Source organism: Hyperolius riggenbachi, chromosome 5, assembly GCF_040937935.1.
Source record: "Hyperolius riggenbachi isolate aHypRig1 chromosome 5, aHypRig1.pri, whole genome shotgun sequence".
Taxonomy (NCBI): domain Eukaryota; kingdom Metazoa; phylum Chordata; class Amphibia; order Anura; family Hyperoliidae; genus Hyperolius; species Hyperolius riggenbachi.
Window position 1 is genome coordinate 416,655,841 of NC_090650.1, and position 23,000 is coordinate 416,678,840.

General features: G+C 47.3%; 1 protein-coding gene across 4 annotated transcripts in view; it reads right to left on the minus strand.

Annotated features, from left to right (window-relative positions):
- LOC137519185 (transient receptor potential channel pyrexia-like) overlaps window positions 1-23,000 on the minus strand; it is a 144,972-nt gene that overhangs the window by 78,039 nt on the left and 43,933 nt on the right. The gene's annotated exons all lie outside the window — the stretch shown is intronic.

A 23,000-nucleotide genomic window follows, 5' to 3' on the forward strand; every position in this document is an offset into this window, starting at 1 on the left:
CTACAGCACCCAAGATCGCTTCAGCTTGAGTTGACGAACAGATGGCCGGACATTCTCCTTCAGGATTTTTTGGTAGACAGTAGAATTCATGGTTCCATCTATCACAGCAAGCCTTCCAGGTCCTGAAGCAGCAAAACAACCCCAGGCCATCACACTACCACCACCATATTTTACTGTTGGTATGATGTTCTTTTGCTGAAATGCTGTGTTACTTCTAAGCCAGATGTAACGGGACACGCACCTTCCAAAAAGTTCAACTTTTGTCTCGTCGGTCCACAAGGTATTTTCTCAAAAGTCTTGGCAATCATTGAGATGTTTTTTTAGCAAAATTGAGACGAACCTTAATGTTCTTTTTGCTTAAAAGTGGTTTGCGCCTTGGATATCTGCCATGCAGGCCATTTTTGCCCGGTCTCTTTCTTATGGTGGAGTCGTGGACACTGACCTTAATTGAGGCAAGTGAGGCCGGCAGTCCTTTAGATGTTGTCCTGGGGTCTTTTGTGGCCTCTCGGATGAGTTCTCTCTGCGCTATTGGCGTAATTTTGGTCGGTCGCCCGGCCACTACTGTGAAGGTTCATCACTGTTCCATGTTTTTGCCATTTGTGGATAATGGACAGAGCCATCCGGATCCAGTGAAGCGGAGACTGGATCCGCTCATCTGGTCCTTTTTGGCTGAAACGCTAATGTGTACCGAGCATAAGGCGAAAAGGTTTTGCATTTCAGCTAAAGTCCTCCTGTGTTTTATAGGCCATCTCGAGCAGTGCTCAGGTTAAGCCAACATCTGCCTAGATGAGTCACTGTGACACCAATACAGATAATGTGTTCAAAGGAAGCAAATTCAAAACAGGCACAAAGGAAATAAGCCTGGCTGCAGAGGAGCGGGAGAGCGGCTCCCAGAGCCCACTGGGTAAACTCAAAGAGAAGGAGGCCTCATCAAAAGCTAATTAGACTGTAACCCGAGGGAAATGTATTATTGAATGAGAGGAGTTTAATAGGTCCAGCGGTCTTTCCTCTACCTCCGTTTATAAGTGCTTTATAATTGAGAACTGGGTTGCAGATTAACCTCATATGCTGTGGCTCTGTGAAGATGGGCAGGATGGAGCGCATGGACTGCGGGTGACTTTATGCTTCAGTCTCTGGGTATGAATAATTTTACGGTCATCGAGCCAATTCTGCTGCAGTAAAGTTCTTCGATTTGTCAGGATCAGGGCCGGTTCTAGACATTTTGCTGCCTGAAGCAAAACATTGTGAGTATGCTGTTTGGTTCCCATCTCCGCTGTAGTTGTAGGAGGAGGAGGTAGCACTGCGTCACTCACCAGCTCTCGTCCACTCTCAGCGGTTTATCAATGGGATCACCAGCCACACTTCCTGCTTCCTGTCTGACTACAGAGCCTCATGTGACCCAGAAGCGCATACTAACAGGTCACTAGAGTCACTGCTGCAGCCATAGATATGGGAGGCTAGATGGGCGCCTGGAGATCCCATTACTAGAACGCAGAGAGCGAGTGAGTGAGGGGGACTTTTGGGGAGGAGTGTCGCCACCCTCTAATTATAAGAATTTCTTCATGGAAGAACCGTCCCTGGTCAGGAAACAGCCCAGTACAAAAATCAGGACCTAACATCATAGTCCATGAAGCCGCTAAATGTGGCGTGTATGAATTGGGCTTTCATGCTTGTCTAAGCCACTATAGTGTCAGGGCTAAAAGTTATATAAAGCCCAAAATAAATACAGTAAGCTCCTCCTCCTTATTACTATAGCCAACCAAATGTCACAAAGTAGGGGTTTAGACGGAGCTGAAACAAAATCAGTTTACAAAATGCATCACATTTATTATTTTATAAGATCTACTAGATTCATACAACATGAGAAACAGCATGTAGATCCATATGCAGAGTTCAAAGATTGCCTGATACGTGTTTCAGGGCTAGGAGCCGATTCTTCAGAGGCATATGAAATAGTACATACAGTTGATTCCAGGAGATACAACATCTCCTGAAATCAACGCCTTATGTGGCAGAGGCGGCTCCCCTCCCTACCTGAATGTCCCCTCTCTCAGCAGAGCGGAGGGCGGTGCCAATCACCACCCAGCTCCAGTCCGGCAGCTGCAGGCACCTAGTTAGGGGGTGGAGATCTGAGGCCCAATCAGTACATCCTGTGAAACAGAGAGTAGCGTGGTGGGCGGTGTGGGTATTGCATCCTCCTCCCGCTGACGCTAGAGCATAGATCAGCTGTGAACTCTGGCCACACACACTGCTATTCTCATCTTAGTGGGGGGAGGGGGGGGGACTTGAAGCAACGTAAGGCATTGACTTAGTTGTGTGTAGCCCCACCCAGATTGTGTTTAGCCCCACCCCTGATTGTGTGTAGCCCCACCCCTGATTGTGTGTAGCCTATTTTGTAATTTAACTAAGGAGATATATATATATATATATAAAAATATATATATATATATATATATTTTTTTTTTTTATTATGCTGTATAATATTTTGTTATTATTAGTAGAGGGGTCCTTATTCAAGATTTTACTAGGCAGGTCCACTCTTTAAATTACACCGCTGCTAGGTTCATGTACATTTAGCTCTTAAAATAAGGGACGAGATTGGGGGGGTGGCCTGTGTTGAGGGGCGGAGATTAAGGCGCTCGAATCTCTGTGCTTACAACGTTGTGAAGTGTAAATTCGGTCTTGTACACAGGGCCGGATTTCTGGCAAGGCCACATAGGCCATGGCCTAGGGCACCAGAAATTTAGGGGCGGCTCAGTGAGGGGCAGTAAAGCTGTTTTATGCAGCCATCCCTATCTACAAAGACAGCTTTATCCTTTGAACTCTCTGTCCTGTACTTGTGTCGTCCCTGCAAGACCTGTAAGCTCTGTCCTGCAGGTACACATCATCCTAACTCTCATAGTGACACAATGGGTCCATCATTAATGAGATGGCAAACATAACATAAAAGTTCTTAAGGAAAACATAACTAATAATCTATACTGGTATTACTGAAAAAGTTATTGTCTGTGGCATATAATGATGGAAAGTAAGTAGAATTCTCATTGGGGCACACAGAGATAACAACCATACAGACGGTATAGTTGGCCTTGGGCGGTAAAAAGTACAAATCCGGCCCTGCTTGTACATGCAATTTAAAATTTAAAATTTTTTATGGTAGGTCCTTTAAGAGCTCCGCGGACCCCCTCAAGCTGTTAGTTTTTAGCAGTTGTAGACAAGCTCCCACCCCTCTTTTTCAGTAGTGGGTTTTTTCAGCGGTACATCACTCTGTTTAGGTATATGGACTAGCTTTAGATAACGGATAGGCACAGTTCGTGCTTAATTAATACTAATGTTAATGCTTGCCTGGACCGTGGTAGTCTGACAAGTGTAAGTGGTGTAAGTGTTTATTCATGTTGATTAAATACTGTAGTAATTAAACTGCAGTTATCGTTTAATTGTGTGCTAAGCAGTTTAAATGTTAAACCAATAAATTATGCCATGGCCAGTAAATGCCAGCCTGAAGTCTGTGTCTTATTATTGGGTATATTATAGGGAACCTAAAGCTCCACTAAGGTCCCTTTTAAGAACAAGCAACACCCATGCTAACCTAGAAATAAAAAACACATATATAAGTAGATAACAACAACAACAACAACAACAAATAACATTTGTAAAGCGCTTTTCTCCCGTGGGACTCAAAGCGCATAAGCATGGCTCCGACCATCGTGGTACAGAGGAAGAATTTTATAAATCTGGAAATGCCAGGCTAAACAGGTGGCTTTTCAGTCTGGATTTGAATAGCTCCAGGGATGGTGCTGTCTTTACTGGGTGTGGTAGGGAGTTCCAAAGAGTAGGGGCAGCATGACAGAAGGCTCTGTCTCCAGATTTTTTGAGGTGCACTCTGGGAGTGACCAAGTTTATAGAACTTGCTGATCTGAGGTTGTGAGAGGTGTGGTGCAGCTTCAGCAAGTCCTTCATGTATCCAGGGCCCAGATTGTGCAGGGATTTGAATGTCAGCAGTCCAATCTTGAAGAGTATTCTCCATTCTACTGGTAGCCAGTGCAGTGAGCGAAGGATCGGTGTAATGTGACAGTGGCGAGGCTGGTTTTGGTAGCAATCTGGCAGCAGCATTCTGCACTAATTGCAGGCGACGCAGGTCCTTTTTGGGGAGGCCAGCATAAAGGGCATTGCAGTAGTCCAGCCGTGATGTGATGAAGGCGTGGACTAGGGTTTGAAGATCCTCTGGGGGAATCAGATGTTTAATCTTTGCAATGTTCTTCAGATGAAAGAAGGAAGATTTAACTACAGATGAAATTTGGTTTCTGAAACTCAATTCCCCATCGATTAGTACGCCAAGGCTGCGCACAAGGTTGGAGCTGTTTATGTCTGAATTCCCAATCCTGATTGGTGTTGCTTTAGGATAGAGCTGTTTTGATGGCGAGCACTGGCTTTGGACAAACAGGACCTCAGTTTTGTCAGCATTCAGTTTCAACCAGTTATCATTCATCCATGCCTGAAGCTCAGCTAAGCAAGAGTTTATTTTTGGGGTAGGGTCTGTTCCACCAGGTTTGAAGGACAGGTATAGCTGTGTGTCATCGGCGTAGCAGTGGTACGTCAGGCCATGTCGTTGGATAAGTGTACCGATTGGCAACATGTAGATTGCAAACAGCAGAGGTGATAGGATTGATCCTTGTGGCACTCCGAATTGTAAAGGTGCAGGTTTGGACATTATAGGTCCTAGGGATACTCTCTGTGTTCTGTCAGTCAGGAATGATCTGAACCACCGGAGGACTGATCCACTGATGCCACAGTACTCCTGCAGTCTGTTAAGCAGGATTTTATGGTCAACTGTATCAAAAGCAGCTGAGAGATCCAACAGGATTAGGATGGAGCATTCCCCTCTGTCCCTTGCCATGAGCAGATCGTTGCAGACTTGGATGAGGGCTGTTTCACAGCTGTGGTGTTTCTTAAAGCCAGATTGTAGAGGGTCCAGGATGTTGTTTACTGACAGCCTGGTTTCAAGTTGCAGATAGACAGCCTTTTCAATAACTTTACCTAAGAAGGGGAGGTTGGAGACAGGTCTGTAGCTGCTCATAGCATCTGGATCCATGGAAGGTTTTTTAAGAAGGATCCATGGAAGGTTTTTTAAGAAGGGGCTTGATGATTCCTTCTTTTAGAGAGGTAGGAAACCTCCCTGCTTGCAGAGAGCAATTTACTATTTTGGGAAATGCTGGACCAAGCAGGTCAGGGCATTTCAGCATATGTTTAGTTGGTCCAGGGTCCAGGTCGCAGGTTGTCTGGCGGAGACGACAGAGGATGTCTGAGATCTCTTCCTCACTAATACTTTTGAAGTCAGTCCAGGGTGTTAGGTTGTTTTTGCAGCTATTTCCATTAGTTGCATGAGTCTTGGGTGCTGTGGACTGAATGAGAGACCGAATAGAAGATACTTTGTCAGCAAAGTAGCAAGCAAATTTCTCACATAGCTCCTTTGAGGGAGTTATAGTGGGTTTTAGACAGGATGGATTACATAGTCTATCAACTGTGCGGAATAGTTGGGCTGGTCTGTTGGCGGCCTTTGCGATCTCCTGTGATAGGTAGGAGGATTTTTTCTTGGTGATCGCATTTTGGTAGCTTTCCAGGTGAGAGACAAGGGTGTGTTTATCTTTTGAATTCTGAGATTTTCGCCACTTCCTTTCTAGTCTGCGCACTTCTTTCTTTATGTCCTTTAGTGAGCTGTCAAACCACCGTGCATGGTGAAGTGGTGTAGATCGTTTGATGCGAACTGGAGCGAGGGCGTCATAGGCAGATGACACTGCATGGTTGTAGATCAGGACCATGGAGTCTGGGTCTGCGCGATGATTGGTTAATGCGTCGAAGTTGAGGATATTCTGAACCACTGTCACAAGGACCCTCAGTGGCTGCCCGCACTTAGCCTTCTAAACGGTGCCAGCGCACAGATCGTGCGAACTCTGGTCGCAGTCAATGCGCAGGAACCGTTAAGAATTCGCCGCAGACAACTCCGAAGGGAGCCTGTGAGACACGGGTAATTACAACGTCACCTACTGGTTCAGAGTAAACTGCCACCACCGCGGTTACTATGGGACCGTGGGGCCCACTAACTGACTGACTAATCCTGCGAATAAAACGGTTAAACACACGATATTCTGTCTAGCCAACAACAAACAAATACTACCTCTACTTACATAACAGATGTATTGTGCTATCCACGTAATGATTCCTGTGAATTTTATAAAGAAAAAGCAGAAAATCCTATTCTAGGCAGTGGCCATCTTGCCAAGCTAATGCTGACATCATATCCTCCCTGACTCTTGTTTTCCCCCCTCCCTTCTCTTGCTCATTGTGTATTCATTAGCTGCCCTCCTCCCAGAGTCTTCAGACACTCCCACTGAGGTGTATACTAACAAATGCACTGTCTTTTTTTTATTTACACATCCAATCACTGAGTCACTTCAGCCTTGCTTGTAAACACAAGTAATCAGAGGGTGTTTCTGACAAGCAGCTAGGCAGGGAAATAAATGGAAGTTGGCTGATGGTGTAATGGTTAAGGGCTCTGCCTCTGACACAGGAGACCAGGGTTCGAATCTCGGCTCTGCCTGTTCAGTAAGCCAGCACTAATTCAGTAGGAGACCTTTGGCAAGTCTCCCTTACACTGCTACTGCCAATAGAGCGCGCCCTAGTGGCTGCTGCTCTGCTCTGGCGCTTTGAGTCCGCAAGGAGAAAGGCGCAATATAAATGTTATTTGTCTTGTCTTGTCTTTGTCTTGGAAGAGGAGGAATATATTATAGATAAAAAGAACTCCCAGCATTCAACTCTTTGGCACTGTTTGGCACTAGGGCCAGTGCTCCTTAAGTATGTGATAACAACAAACCATAACAGCAGAAAAAGTTTTGCAAGTTTTGAATGCAGGATTAGCATCTTTATCACTTAATACACTCAGACCAGTTGCTGTTGAAATTTGATTTTTATGGTGACAATACCGCTTTAAAGGTATCACGAGGTGACAGGGATATGGAGGCTATCGGGTTGTGGACCCTGTAGTCTTCCTGGTCCCTCACTGTCATTCTGCACTGCTCCCTTCAACCGCTGTGTTGGTCTAAGAGCCGCCCTGACCACAACCGCATGGCTGGGAGCATTCTGCGCTTGTTCAATTTGAAAACAATTGCAACTGTGCATGCACAGAATGTTACCTACCACGGCCTGGGGCCAGTAGCAAAGCTTGGGAGCTTTGGGCCTCAGTGCGAGTTTTATATTGCCCCCCCCCCCCCCCAGCGCTCTATAAATAACAATTGATATGGTTGGTGTGGTGTGGCACATTGCTTTGTCAGCCAGTTTCCTGCGTTCCTATACTTCTAACGCATGCGAAAACACTGAAAAATGCAGCAGGCTGAATGTCTACGCTTATGCCTGAATGGAAATGTGTGTGGCCTCGATTTACATTTTGTGGATCATAAACACAAGATGAGGCAAAGTTTGCACAGGGGCCCTTATGGTCTTCCCATAGCGGAAACCCTTCCTTGAAATGCTGCTATTTGAGATCATTAATGACATGCTAATAACTTTGAGTTGATGTGGGTTATGTTAATTTATGCCGCTAGGCATTGGACCAGTCAAACGCAGTAGCTGATTAGCTGAGTAGCTGGTTTTGATAAATAAAATCCTAAAGTATGTGAATTTGAAATTAAAGGTTTACCAAATCAGCTATGAATGACTTTCTCTTTTGTTGCTGTCACTTACAGTAGTTAGTAGAAATGTGATGCAACTGACAGGTTTTCAACTAGTCCATCTCTTCATGGGGGGTTCTCAGTATTTCAACTATTCTTTAAAAAAGTACTACCTGGAAAGGATCTATACAAAGATGCAGGCCGACACCCACCTTTTTGCACACTATTCTGGCAGTTGGACTGAGCAGCTGCCATTCACTAAGTGCTTTTGAAAATAAAGAAAACACTAAGAATCCCACACGAGGATATGGGATAGTCAAAAACCTCTCAGTTCTGTCAGATTTCTACTATCTACTGACAGCAGCATAGGAGAAAAGTAATATATAGCTCATTTTATTCTGGAAGAAACATTTTGTATGCGTTTACATGTATTTTACATTTTACAATTTTTCGGAATAGTGGTCCTTTAACCACTTGCCGACCGCCTACTTCATATTGGCGGCGGCAAAGTGGCAGCCCCAGGACCACGTAACGCAGATTGGCGTCAGGTCCTGGGGCACTCTCTGGCCGGGGATCGCGCGCTGGGATGCGCGCGCATCCACCGGCAATAGGCTCCGCCCACCCGCGACGTCAACCCGCCGGCCAATCGGAAGCGCCGGCGGGTTGTTAACCCCGCGATCGCCGCTACAAAGTGTATAATACACTTTGTAATGTATACAAAGTGTATTATACAGGCTGCCTCCTGCCCTGGTGGTCCCAGTGTCCGAGGGACCACCAGGGCAGGCTGCAGCCACCCTAGTCTGCACCCAAACACACTGATCTGCCCCCCCCCCTGCCCCCTGATCGCCCACAGTACCCCTCAGACCCCCCCCTGCCCACCCCCCAGACCACCATTTGCACACAATCACCCCCCTAATCACCCATCAATCACTCCTTGTCACTATCTGTCAACGCTATTTTTTTTTTAGTCCCTAAACTGCCCCCTGCTCCCTCCTGATCACCCCCCCACCCCTCAGATTCTCCCCAGACCCCCCCAGACCCTCCCCCCCCCTGCGTACTGTATGCATCTATCCCCCCTGATCAACTGTCAATCACCTGTCAATCACCTGTCAATCACCCGTCAATCACCCCCTGTCACTGCCACCCATCAATCAGCCCCTAACCTGCCCCTTGCGGGCAATCTGATCACCCACCCACACCAATAGATCGCCCGCAGATCCGACATCAGATCACCTCCCAAATCCATCGTTTACATCTATTCTCTCCTCTAAACACCCACTAATTACCCATCAATCACCCATCAATCACCCCCTATCACCACCTGTCACTGTTACCCATCAGATTAGACCCTTGCGGGCACCCAATCGCCCGCCCACACACTCAGATTGCCCTCAACCCCCCCCCCTTATCGATTCGCCAGTGCATTATTTACATCCGTTCTTCCCTGTAATAACCCACTGATCACCTGTCAATCACCCCCTGTCACTGCCACCCATCAATCAGCCCCTAACCTGCCCCTTGCGGGCAATCTGATCACCCACCCACACCAATAGATCGCCCGCAGATCCGACATCAGATCACCTCCCAAATCCATCGTTTACATCTATTCTCTCCTCTAAACACCCACTAATTACCCATCAATCACCCATCAATCACACCCTATCACCACCTGTCACTGTTACCCATCAGATTAGACCCTTGCGGGCACCCAATCGCCCGCCCACACACTCAGATTGCCCTCAACCCCCCCCCTTATCGATTCGCCAGTGCATTATTTACATCCGTTCTTCCCTGTAATAACCCACTGATCACCTGTCAATCACCCCCTGTCACTGCCACCCATCAATCACCCCCTGTCACTGCCACCCATCAATCAGCCCCTAACCTGCCCCTTGCGGGCAATCTGATCACCCACCCACACCAATAGATCGCCCGCAGATCCGACATCAGATCACCTCCCAAATCCATCGTTTACATCTATTCTCTCCTCTAAACACCCACTAATTACCCATCAATCACCCATCAATCACACCCTATCACCACCTGTCACTGTTACCCATCAGATTAGACCCTTGCGGGCACCCAATCGCCCGCCCACACACTCAGATTGCCCTCAACCCCCCCCCTTATCGATTCGCCAGTGCATTATTTACATCCGTTCTTCCCTGTAATAACCCACTGATCACCTGTCAATCACCCCCTGTCACTGCCACCCATCAATCACCCCCTGTCACTGCCACCCATCAATCAGCCCCTAACCTGCCCCTTGCGGGCAATCTGATCACCCACCCACACCAATAGATCGCCCGCAGATCCGACATCAGATCACCTCCCAAATCCATCGTTTACATCTATTCTCTCCTCTAAACACCCACTAATTACCCATCAATCACCCCCTATCACCACCTGTCACTGTTACCCATCAGATTAGACCCTAATCTGCCCCTTGCGGGCACCCAATCACCCGCCCACACGCTCAGATTGCCCTCAGACCCCCCCCTTATCAATTCGCCAGTGCAATATTTACATCTGTTATTCCCTGTAATAACCCACTGATCACCTGTCAATCACCCATCAATCACCCCCTGTCACTGCCACCCATCAATCACCCCCTGTCACTGCCACCCATCAATCAGCCCCTAACCTGCCCCTTGCGGGCAATCTGATCACCCACCCACACCAATAGATCGCCCGCAGATCCGACATCAGATCACCTCCCAAGTGCAGTGTTTACATCTCTTCTCTCCTCTAAACACCCACTAATTACCCATCAATCACCCCCTATCACCACCTGTCACTGTTACCCATCAGATTAGACCCTAATCTGCCCCTTGCGGGCACCCAATCACCCGCCCACACCTCAGAACGCCCTCAGACCCCAGCCCTGATCACCTCGCTAGTGCATTGCTTGCATCTATTTCCCCCCTCTAATCACACCTTGAGACACCCATAAATCACCTCCTGTCACCCCCTAGCACACCTACCCATCAGATCAGGCCCTAATTTGCCCCGTGTGGGCTCCTGATCACTCGGCCAAACCCTCAGATCCCCCTCAGACCCCCTTCCGATCACCTCCCCAGTGCATTGATTGCATCTATTTTCCCCTCTAACCGCCCCCTGAGACACCCATCAATCACCTCCTGTCACCCCCCTAGCACTCCTATCCATCAGATCAGGCCCAATACATCCTGTCATCCAGACGCGTATCTACCAGCATGCACATATGTCATTTGCCCTGGGCACCCGCTTCTCCAGACAACTAGGGGCGCAGACTGACTATATCATTCATAGTTATCACATGCGCCGTCATTAGCAAGTGATCGGCACCTAATTTCCTCTATCACATCAGTTGTATACAGCCACGCTAGAAACAGCCTCCTTGTATTTCCTGCAGAAGCCCCGCCCAGAATTCTCCGCCTTCTCCAGTCTGCTGTGTGAGTGAGATCAGATGTGCACAGCATGGCACTCAGTCGCCCACAGCCGCAGCCTCCTCCTTGAGCCCGCCCACTGCACACCACAAAAGGAAACATCCTGTACTCGTAAGTTACTAGGTGTATGAAATAGGATAGGATGGGGGGGGGGGGGGTTGTGTCTTGTAGTGAGGTGTGTGATGTGGCTGGGACTTGTAGTGCTGTGTGTGTGGTGTGGCTGGGACTTGTAGTGCTGTGTGTGTGGTGTGGCTGGGACTTGTAGTGCTGTGTGTGTGTGGTGTGTCTGGGACTTGTAGTGCTGTGTGTGTGAGTGGTGTGGCTGGGACTTGTAGTGCTGTGTGTGTGGTGTGGCTGGGACTTGTAGTGCTGTGTGGTGTGGCTGGGACTTGTAGTGCTGTGTGTGTGGTGTGGCTGGGACTTGTAGTGCTGTGTGTGTGGTGTGCCTGGGACTTGTAGTGCTGTGTGTGTGTGGTGTGGCTGGACTTGTAGTGCTGTGTGTGTGTGGTGTGTCTGGGACTTGTAGTGCTGTGTGTGTGAGTGGTGTGGCTGGGACTTGTAGTGCTGTGTGTGTGAGTGGTGTGGCTGGGACTTGTAGTGCTGTGTGTGTGGTGTGGCTGGGACTTGTAGTGCTGTGTGTGTGGTGTGGCTGGGACTTGTAGTGCTGTGTGTGTGTGGTGTGTCTGGGACTTGTAGTGCTGTGTGTGTGAGTGGTGTGGCTGGGACTTGTAGTGCTGTGTGTGTGGTGTGGCTGGGACTTGTAGTGCTGTGTGTGTGGTGTGGCTGGGACTTGTAGTGCTGTGTGTGTGATGTGGCTGGGACTTGTAGTGCTGTGTGTGTGGTGTGCCTGGGACTTGTAGTGCTGTGTGTGTGGTGTGCCTGGAACTTGTAGTGCTGTGTGTGTGTGGTGTGTCTGGGACTTGTAGTGCTGTGTGTGTGTGGTGTGTCTGGGACTTGTAGTGCTGTGTGTGTGTGGTGTGCCTGGGACTTGTAGTACTGTGTGTGTGTGGTGTGTGCCTGGGACTTGTAGTGCTTTGTGTGTGTGGTGTGCCTGGGACTTGTAGTGCTGTGTGTGTGTGGTGTGTGCCTGGGACTTGTAGTGCTGTGTGTGTGGTGTGGCTGGGACTTGTAGTGCTGTGTGTGTGGTGTGCCTGGGACTTGTAGTGCTGTGTGTGTGGTGTGTCTGGGACTTGTAGTGCTGTGTGTGTGTGTGGTGTGTCTGGGACTTGTAGTACTGTGTGTGTGTGGTGTGCCTGGGACTTGTAGTACTGTGTGTGTGTGTGTGGTGTGTGCCTGGGACTTGTAGTGCTCTGTGTGTGTGGTGTGCCTGGGACTTGTAGTGCTGTGTGTGTGTGGTGTGTGCCTGGGACTTGTAGTGCTGTGTGTGTGGTGTGGCTGGGACTTGTAGTGCTGCGTGTGCGGTGTGGCTGGGACTTGTAGTGCTGTGTGTGCGGTGTGGCTGGGACTTGTAGTGCTGTGTGTGTGGTGTGTCTGGGATCTGAAGTGCTGTGTTTGGGATCTGAAGTGCTGTGTGTGGTTTTCATTTGTCACTTGGGGGGGAAGGCCTCACACTACCTGCAATTGTCACTTGGGGAACACACTACCTGCAATTGTCACTTGGGGAACACACTACCTGCAATTGTCACTTGGGGAAGCTGCATTTATAGCTTGGGAGGCCTCACATTAGCTGCATTTATCACTTGAGGGCCTCAGTCAGGCCATGCACACCCTGCCCACTCCCACAACCCCTCCCCCCAATGAAAAATACCTACCGAGTTAATGACTCCACCCGTCTGTAAAAAAAATTGTCTACGTTTTTTAACCTTTTGTCCAGGAAAAATTGCATCAAACCCCCCCCCCCCCATTCCCAAAAGGGGCGCAATTGAATTGCTTGCCATGGGCGCCGTCATCCCTAGATACGCCTCTGCTGTCATCTAAGAGGCCACCCTGCTTATGACCGTTTCCACAAAATTTGCCCTCTCATAGACCACCTGTCATCAAAATTTGCAGATGCTTATACCCCTGAACAGTCATTTTGAGAAATTTGGTTTCCAGACTACTCACAGTTTTGGGCCCGTAAAATGCCAGGGCAGTATAGGAACCCCACAAGTGACCCCATTTTAGAAAGAAGACACCCCAAGGTATTCTGTTAGGTGTATGATGAGTTCATAGAAGATTTTATTTTTTGTCAAAAGTTAGCGGAAATTGGATTTTTATTGTTTTTTTCACAAAGTGTCATTTTTCACTAACTTGTGACAAAAAATAAAATCTTCTATGAACTCACCATACCCCTAACGGAATACCTTGGGGTGTCGTCTTTCTAAAATGGGGTCACTTGTGGGGTTCCGGTTCCTATACTGCCCTGGCATTTTAGGGGCCCTAAACCGTGGGGAGTAGTCTAGAAAACAAATGCCTCAAAATGACCTGTGAATAGGACGTTGGGCCCCTTAGCGCACCTAGGCTGCAAAAAAGTGTCACACATGTAGTATCGCCATACTCAGGAGAAGTAGTATAATGTGTTTTGTGGTGTATTTTTACACATACCCATGCTGGGTGGGAGAAATCTCTCTGTAAATGGACAATTGTGTGTAAAAAAAATCAAAAATGTGTCATTTACAGAGATATTTCTCCCACCCAGCATGGTTATATGTAAAAATACACCACAAAACACATTATACTACTTCTTCTGAGTACGGCGATACCACATGTGTGACACTTTTTTGCAGCCTAACTGTGCTAAGGGGCCCAAAGTCCAATGAGTACCTTTAGGATTTCACAGGTCATTTTGAGACATTTGGGTTCAAGACGACTACTCACGGTTTAGGGCCCCTAAAATGCCAGGGCAGTATTGGAACCCCACAAATGACCCCATTCTAGAAAGAAGACACCCCAAGGTATTCCGTTAGGAGTATGGTGAGTTCATAGAAGATTTTATTTTTTGTCACAAGTTAGCGGAAATTGATATGTATTGTTTTTTTTTCACAAAGTGTCATTTTCCGCTAACTTGTGACAAAAAAAAAAATCTTCTATGAACTCACCATACCCCTAACGGAATACCTTGGGGTGTCTTCATTCTAAAATGGGGTCACTTGTGGGGTTCCTATACTGCCCTGGCATTTTAGGGGCCCTAAACCGTGAGGAGTAGTCTAGAATCCAAATGCCTCAAAATGACCTGTGAATAGGACGTTAGGCCCCTTAGCGCACCTAGGTTGCAAAAAAGTGTCACACATGTGGTATCGCCGTACTCAGAAGAAGTAGTATAATGTGTTTTGAGGTGTATTTTTATACATACCCATGCTGGGTGGGGGAAATCTCTCTGTAAATGGACAATTGTGTGTAAAAAAAATCAAATAATTGTCATTTACAGAGATATTTCTCCCACCTAGCATCTGTATGTGTAAAAATACACCCCAAAACACATTATACTACTTCTCCTGAGTACGGCGGTACCACATGTGTGGCACTTTCTTGCACCCTAAGTGCGCTAAGGGGCCCAAAGTCCAATGAGTACCTTTAGGATTTCACAGGTCATTTTGCGACATTTGGTTTCAAGACTACTCCTCACGGTTTAGGGCCCCTAAAATGCCAGGGCAGTATAGGAACCCCACAAATGACCCCATTTTAGAAAGAAGACACCCCAAGGTATTCCGTTAGGAGTATGGTGAGTTCATAGAAGATTTATTTTTGTCACAAGTTAGCAGAAAATGACACTTTGTGAAAAAAAACAATTAAAATCAATTTCCGCTAACTTGTGACAAAAAAAAAAAAATCTTCTATGAACTCACCATCCTCCTAATGGAATACCTTGGGGTGTCTTCTTTCTAAAATGGGGTAATTTGTGGGATTCCTATACTGTCCTGGCATTTTAGGGGCCCTAAACCGTGAGGAGCAGTCTTGAAACGAAATTTCTCAAAATGACCTGTGAAATCCTAAAGGTACTCATTGGACTTTGGGCCCCTTAGCGCAGTTAGGGTGCAAAGAAGTGCCACACATGTGGTATCGCCGTACTCAGGAGAAGTAGTATAATGTGTTTTGGGGTGTATTTTTCCACATACCCATGCTGAGTGGGAGAAATATCTCTATAAATTGACAATTGTGTGTTAAAAAAAGAAAACAATTGTCATTTACGGAGATATTTCTCCCACCCAGCATGGGTATGTGTAAAAATACACCCCAAAACACATTATACTACTTCTCCTGAGTACGGCAATACCACATGTGTGGCACTTTTTTGCAGCCTAACTGCGCTAAGGGGCCCAAAGTCCAATGAGCATCTTTAGGCTTTACAGGGGTGCTTACAATTAGGCACCCCCCAAAATGCCAGGACAGTGAACACACCCCACAAATGACCCCATTTTGGAAAGTAGACACTTCAAGGTATTCAGAGAGTAGCATAGTGAGTCCGTGGCAGATTTCATTTTTTTTGTCGCAAGTTAGAAGAAATGGAAACTTTTTTTTTTTTTTTTTTTTTGTTACAAAGTGTCATTTTCCGCTAACTTGTGACAAAAAATAAAATCTTCTATGAACTCACCATGCCTCTCACTGAATACTTTGGGATGTCTTCTTTCCAAAATGGGGTCATTTGGGGGGGATTTGTACTATCCTGGAATTTTAGCCCCTCATGAAACCTGACAGGTGGCCAGAAAAGTCAGAGATGCTTGAAAATGGGAAAATTCACTTTTGGCACCATAGTTTGTAAACGCTATAACTTTTACCCAATCCAATAAATATACACTGAATGGGTTTTTTTTTTATCAAAGACATGTAGCAGAATAACTTTCGCGCTCAAATGTATAGGAAATTTTACTTTATTTGAAAAATGTCAGCACAGAAAGTTAAAAAAGTCATTTTTTTGACAAAATTCATGTCTTTTTTGATGAATATAATAAAAACTAAAACTCGCAGCAGCAATCAAATAGCACCGAAAGAAAGCTGTATTAGTGACAAGAAAAGGAGGTAGAATTCATTTAGGTGGTAGGTTGTATGACTGAGCAATAAACCGTGAAAGCTGCAGTGGTCCGAATGGAAAAAAAGGCTCTGGTCCTTAAAGAGAACCCGAGGTGGGTTTAAAGAATGTTATCTGCATACAGAGGCTGGATCTGCCTATACAGCCCAGCCTCTGTTGCTATCCCAAACCCCACTAAGGTCCCCCTGCACTCTGCAATCCCTCATAAATCACAGCCGTGCTGTGAGGCTGTGTTTACATCTGTAGTGTCAGTCTCAGCTGCTCCCCCGCCTCCTGCATAGCTCCGGTCCCTGCCCCCGTCCCTTCCCTCCAATCAGCAGGGAGGGAAGGGATGCAGGCGGGGACTGGAGTTCTGCAGGAGGCGGGGAGAGCAGCAGACTGACACTATAGAGATAAACACAGCCATCTCTGACAAGCTGTTTGTCAGCAGCATGGCTGTGATTTATGAGGGATTGCAGAGTGCAGGGGGACCTTAGGGGGGTTTGGGATAGCAACAGAGGCTGGGCTGTATAGGCAGATCCAGCCTCTATATGCAGATAATATTCTTCAAACCCACCTCGGGTTCTCTTTAAGGGGTTTTATGACTGCAGTCCTTAAGTGGTTAACATAAATTTTGCATCAACACAAAATGATTAGCATGCCATTAACCATTTCCGGTCCATTTCCCAGGACACAGGATGGTCTGGCAGCCCTTCCTGCACAGAGAGCTGTGAGACGTCTCGTGTTTCGGTCCCAGGCTCGGTGATATGTGGCGTGTGTGATCAGGTTACACACAGTTGGAGTGCATTGCGTGACACGCTCACTGTTTGTCTTGTAGCCCACATGATAAAGCTTTCAGCTGTGTGGATGACAATGGCAGCCAGCCAGAACTGATATCTGTGATTAGGGAATCCTCAGCCAGGGCCAGTCCGGGCTGGCAGGCCGTGCAGATAATTGCTGGGTACAGCATGGGAATCAGAGGAGAGGAGAAACTTATTTGTAACTATGGTGTATTCTCTCTCATTCTATTTTAACAGTTAATTTTTCACCAGCGATTCATTGGCTGCAACTGCTTCATTTTTTTTTTCAACTTTAGTCGTTCACACTATGAGCTTTATTCACAAAGCTGTGATAAGCTTAGCGTGCGGGTTAACGCGCGTATAGGTTTGCCCACATTAACTTTTCCCCGTTCACGTGCTAACCCATACTTCCCTTTTTAGGATCCTAATGAGGCTTCCCTCGCTGATCTGAAGCCCCCTGTTGCTGAATGTGGCCCCCCTACATATCAGGACCACGCAGCTCTTCTTCCTGATGTGCGGCCATGCACTAGCCGTGCGAGCCCGCCCACGCACTAGCCGTGCGAGCCCGCCCACGCATGCGCTGTAGCACAGAGCCCCCGGTTCTGGCTTATTATTACTATTATTATTTATTTGTAACAAGAAATGCGGAGAGAGTAACAGTAATCAAGGCGGGAGATGATAAGGGCATGAATGAGCATGCTTGGTAGTGTCCGGGGACAGGAAGGGGCGGATCTTGGAGATATATCGGAGGTGGAAATTGCAGGCTCTGATGATGTTTTGGATGTGGGGGATGAAGGAGAGGTCAGAGTACAGCATGATGCCCAGACAGCGGGCCTGGGAGGTGAGCCGAATGGTTGTGTTGTCGATTGTGCGGTGGAAATCTGGGGGGGGGGGGGGGGGTGCAGCAGCGTGAGGTGGAAAGATCAGGAGCTCTGTTTTGTCTAAGTTAAGCTCCAGGAACCTAGCTGACATCCAGGAGGAAATTGTTCAAAGACATGAAGATACCTTGTCCATCGTGGTGGATGAAATATCGGGGTTATGGAGGTAAATCTGAGTGTCATCTGCAAAAAAGGTGGTATTTGAAGCCCAGGTAAGAGATGAGTTTGCAAATTGAGGAAGTGTATATGAAGAACAGGAGGGGGCCCAGAGCAGAGCCCTGCAGGACCCCGACTGAGAGGGGGGCAGGGGTTGAGGAGGAGCCATTGAAGGAAGTCGCGAAGGAGCAATTGGATAGGTAGGAGGAGATCCAGTACAGGGCGAGGCCACGAGCGGGCAGGCTGGGTTGGCTATTGCGCGGCCACGCCAGAGGAATAAGAGCTGCGCGGTCCCGATATGATTAACGACAATGCATTGTTGCTTATCTTCTGGGGGGCCGTGCTTAGCGACAGGGGACATTATAATAAAGAACAAAGCCTCAATAGTATCCTGAGGCTTCCCTCTCTTTAGATATGTATCTAGTTTTGTACTCGAGCTTAGGGTTGGGTACTCTTTAATGTGTACTTTTAAGGAAGTCTCTTGTACAATACTCACTTTAATGTGATATTTGGTGGAAAAAGTTAGGCAAGTCTGGTCTATACTTATTCGTCTTTCATGCCGCCATCAGATCATAAGTACAAGTGACAGCGGCTGAGCGATCTACGCTCCACTCCACGATGTAAGAAGTTCTGGAGCCATCAGAACTCTGGTTTCCTCAATTATTTCATTAGGTATGTGCGTGCCATGCGGCCGTCGCCACGGCAGTCTCACAAATACATTTAACGCAAAGAATAATCGCCAAGCCATGAATGAGACGAATGCAATGGAGGCTGCGCTGATGGAATCGGAAGAGACAGGCAAAGGGCAGAATAATGAAAGGACTAATAGGGAAATTGATAAATTGTGTCAGCGCAATTCAGACCGGAGCGCAGAGTCAAACGAGGAGACAACGAGGTGAAATAAGATTCTGGCAGAAGCTTCCCTCGTAGGAGAAGGAGGGCGACATCACGCATGAGGAGTCTGCAGCCAGCCCCGGATTACTAAGGCATAACTGTGGGAGGAATGAGAAGAAAAGAAATATCAGAGATGAAACAAGAAGTCACTTTTAGTCCTCTCGGTGGCCTCAGATGTCTCTTCCTTCTGGCGATGTCTCAATACTGACAGATCATTCAGAAGACACCAGGAGACATGATTGACAAGCTCCCCCCCCCTTCTTTTTTTCTTTTGAGTATCACTGCTGGGGGGCGCTAAACAAACCAGAGGCAGAAAACCTGGGTGGGTCTTTATAGAAACACGCAGCCTTCATTATTATTATTTTTATTTTATTAGCACCATCATCTTCCAAGACAAGTATGTATTACCGCAGCTCCGTAAGGTGCGATAATAGTAAAATATCAGCCTACTTGGCACTTATCCTAACTTTTAGGGCTGGTTTCCACCGTGAGCGATTGCACTGTTTGACTATCGCCAGAGGTCGGCAACCGATGAGGGTGTTCTCACTGTAGCGTTTTGATTTTGACAAAATCAAAAATGTGCTGCCTGTACCATCTTTAAAGTTATTTTTCTTAAGGGCTCTTTCACACTTGGACGCTGAACGTGCCCCTAACGCAACGCATGTTAGCTTTGAAGTTGGACGTTATTTAGAGCCGTGTTATGCGTCTCTTCATGCGTCCATGATGCGTACTTTTTGACGCATACTATCGGACAAAAACGGCACATGCGGCAAATTTAAAATAAAACAGTACTGAGCATGTGCAAACATCCGAACGCAGCCACATACGAGTATAACGCACAGCACACTGCACTTTCATTTACCGTGCAGCGTTATACTCCAACGCAATGTGGGCACTGTGAACAGCCCATTGATTTATCATTACTGTGAGTTGGGCTGCGTTACAGGCTGCACTAAGGTGCGCCTGTAACATCCCACTGTGAAAGCAGCCTTAAAGGAATGTGCAAAAATGCACATTCCTTTAAAAATTGCTCTGAAAATCGCTTTGTAAAATTTCAATCGCTAAGCGATTAGCGATTGCGATTGGTAGTGTGAACTAGGCCTAACTCTCCCTTCCGGTTAGGGCACAAATAAGCCTAGAACAAAAAGTAAGATAGAAGTAATATTCCTCCAGTTGTACAGACTGCAATAGTGAAGCTCGCTCACTCTTATTCTTTTAACCTCCCTGGCGTTCTATTAAGATCGCCAGGGAGGCTGCGGGAGGGTTTTTTTTTAATAAAAAAAAAACTATTTCATGCAGCCAACTGAAAATTGGCTGCATGAAAGCCCACTAGAGGGCGCTCCGGATGCATTCTTCTGATCGCAATGAGCGGCCTTCCGTGTTTCGCTTACCTCGTCGCCATGGCGACGAGCGGAGTGACGTCATGGACGTCAGCTGACGTCCTGACGTCAGCCGCCTCCGATCCAGCCCTTAGCGCTGGCCGGAACTTTTTGTTCCGGCTACGCTGGGCTCAGGCGGCTGGGGGGACCCTCTTTCGCCGCTGCATGCATGCGGCGGCTGGCAAAGTGCCGGCTGCGTGTGCTGCTTTTTATTTGAGCCAAATCGGCCCAACAGGGCCTGAGCGGCAGGCTCCGGTGGTACTGGACGAGCTGAGCTCGTCCAGACCGCTCAGCAGGTTAAAGAGTAACTGTCAGGCTGCAAAAGCTAATTTAAACCTCTATTCTCCGGTGTTAAACAGTATAGAAGGAAGCCAAAAAGGCAATACTGAAGTTAAAAATCTCTCTTACTTTTGATGTGTGCTGACAGCAAGGCTCTGTATTCCCAAGCCCTCAAAAAGGACGAGAGGCCGCATACCATACAGCAAAGCATTCTGGGGCCCTCCCCTCGGCTGCTAGTGAGAAGTTACAGGCTCAAGTTACAACAGCATGTAATGCAGCCCAGCTCACAGCACTGATAAATCTCCGGGCAGAGTACACTGCAGGAGTCTGCTATTGTTCCTAACCACATGGCTAATTAATATTCACTGCACAGTAGTGTTATTCAGTAGGAGCTTTTTTGTGAGTGGAATCATCAGGAAGCAGGGAGGACATGACGACACAATTGGCTTCATACAAGACAGACAAACATGGAACCTGCCATGAGCTGTCAGGAGCATCATTCTCTGCAAATACTATATAAAAATTCTGTGAAATCCAAACGTGGACAGTGAAATGCATATGTAATGTAAGTACAGCCAATCTTTAGCTACAGATATATGTGTTTATTTTCTCTGAGACCTTATACCTAACAGCTCCTCTTTAAGTTAGCGAATAAATGGTATCATCCTGATTCAAAACTTCTTGCTAAATTTCACATAATTGTTGGCAGTTGCAGCTATATGTAAGTAAGATTTTGGCATTCAATTGATTTTGCATAATCCATTCGTCAATTTTATGCAGACTTTAGCGGTTAATAGCAAGGCCCCCATACAGGCTGTTGTCATCAAAATTGACACGTATCTTAACCTCCTTGGCGGTAACCCCGTGTGTGACACGGGGTAAGCCGCCGGAGGGTGCCGCTCAGGCCCTGCTGGGCCGATTTTCATAATTTTTTTTTTTGCTGGACGCAGCTAGCACTTTGCTAGCTGCGCCAGCACTCTGATCGCCGCCGGCCCCTGCCCGATCGCCGCTATCTGCTGCGGCGCGCCCCCCCCCCCCCAGACCCCAGCGCTGCCTGGCCAATCAGTGCCAGGCAGCGCCGAGGGGTGGCCCGGGACTCCCAATGACGTCCCGACGTCAGTGACGTCGGTGACGTCATCCCGCCCCGTCGCCATGGCGACGGGGGAAGCCCTCCAGGAAATCCCGTTCTATGAACGGGATTTCCTGATCGAAGCGGGCGGGGGGATGCCGCTCAGCAGCGGCTATCATGTAGCGAGCCCTCGGCTCGCTACATGATTAAAAAAAAAAAATTTTAAAAAAAAACTGCTGCGCTCCCTCCTGGCGGTATTTTTCATACCGCCAAGGAGGTTAAGGGGAAGAGTGAGAACAAGTCAAAAAGTTTGAAAAAGACCTTGTAGTTTTTGAGATTTGGAAAATGCAAATGAAAAATGTTTTTTGAACTCAGGAAAAGGTTTAAACACTTTTTTTCTTTTGCATTTTCGAAATCGACTATCTCAAAAACTACAACGTGTTTTTTTTTACTTACATACGTAGCAATTGTGGTGACAACAGCATGTACGGAGGGCTTTACTGTTAACCGCTAAAGTTGGGACAGAAGTACTCTAAATTGTGGTTCCTGATTACACCGACATAGAAAATTATTATTATTTAGTATTTATATATCGCTGACATCTTCCGCAGCGCTGTACAGAGTATATTGTCTTGTCACTAACTGTCCCTCAGAGGGGCTCACAATCTAATTCCCTGCCATAATCCTATGTCTATGTATGTATTGTATAGTGTATGTGTTGCAGTCTAGGGCCAATTTAGGAGGGAGCCAATTAACCTATCCATATGTTTCGGGATGTGGGAGGAAACCGGAGTGCATGGGGGAAACCCACACAGACGCAGGGAGAACAGACAAACTCCTTGCAGATGTTGACCTGGCTGGGATTCAAACTGGGAACCCAGCTCTGCAAGGCGAGACCACTAACCACTACGCCACCGTGGTGCCCAAAATGCATTACGATTTTGCATTGTAATTGCAAATTACGATGCGAAATTACAATTATGCAAAGTTCATGCTTATCACTAGAAGTTTCTCCCACTTCAAGGGTAGAGTCCAGGCTCTTTCACATCTGCGCAAACTTTGAGCGTTTTGAGGCAACGCTAAAGTTTGCGTTAACGAAGGTAAAATGAAAGTCCATAGACTTTCATTTTACCTATCGCACCCGACGCTGCGTTTCGGTACGTTGCGGTTCCGACGCACCCCGGCGCAATTTTTCGTCCAATGCACCCGGGAGCCGGCGTTTTCCGTCGGGTTCAATTGATAGCTACCGCCGCTGATTGCGTCGCACCGCAGATACCCGACGTCACGCCGCAGGCTATCAACGCGTGCAGGAGAACGGCTCCTGCACGCGTCGTCCTAATCAGTGCTCATGCCCTCATAGAAGAGTTTGCATCTGAGGCCCGTGGATTACTTATGTGTTTTGTAGGAAACCGGAGTGTCCAGAGAAACCCACACAGTCACGGGGAGAACATACAAACTCTGAGCAGATAGTGCCCTCCTGGCTGGAAATCGAATGGGGACCCAGCGCT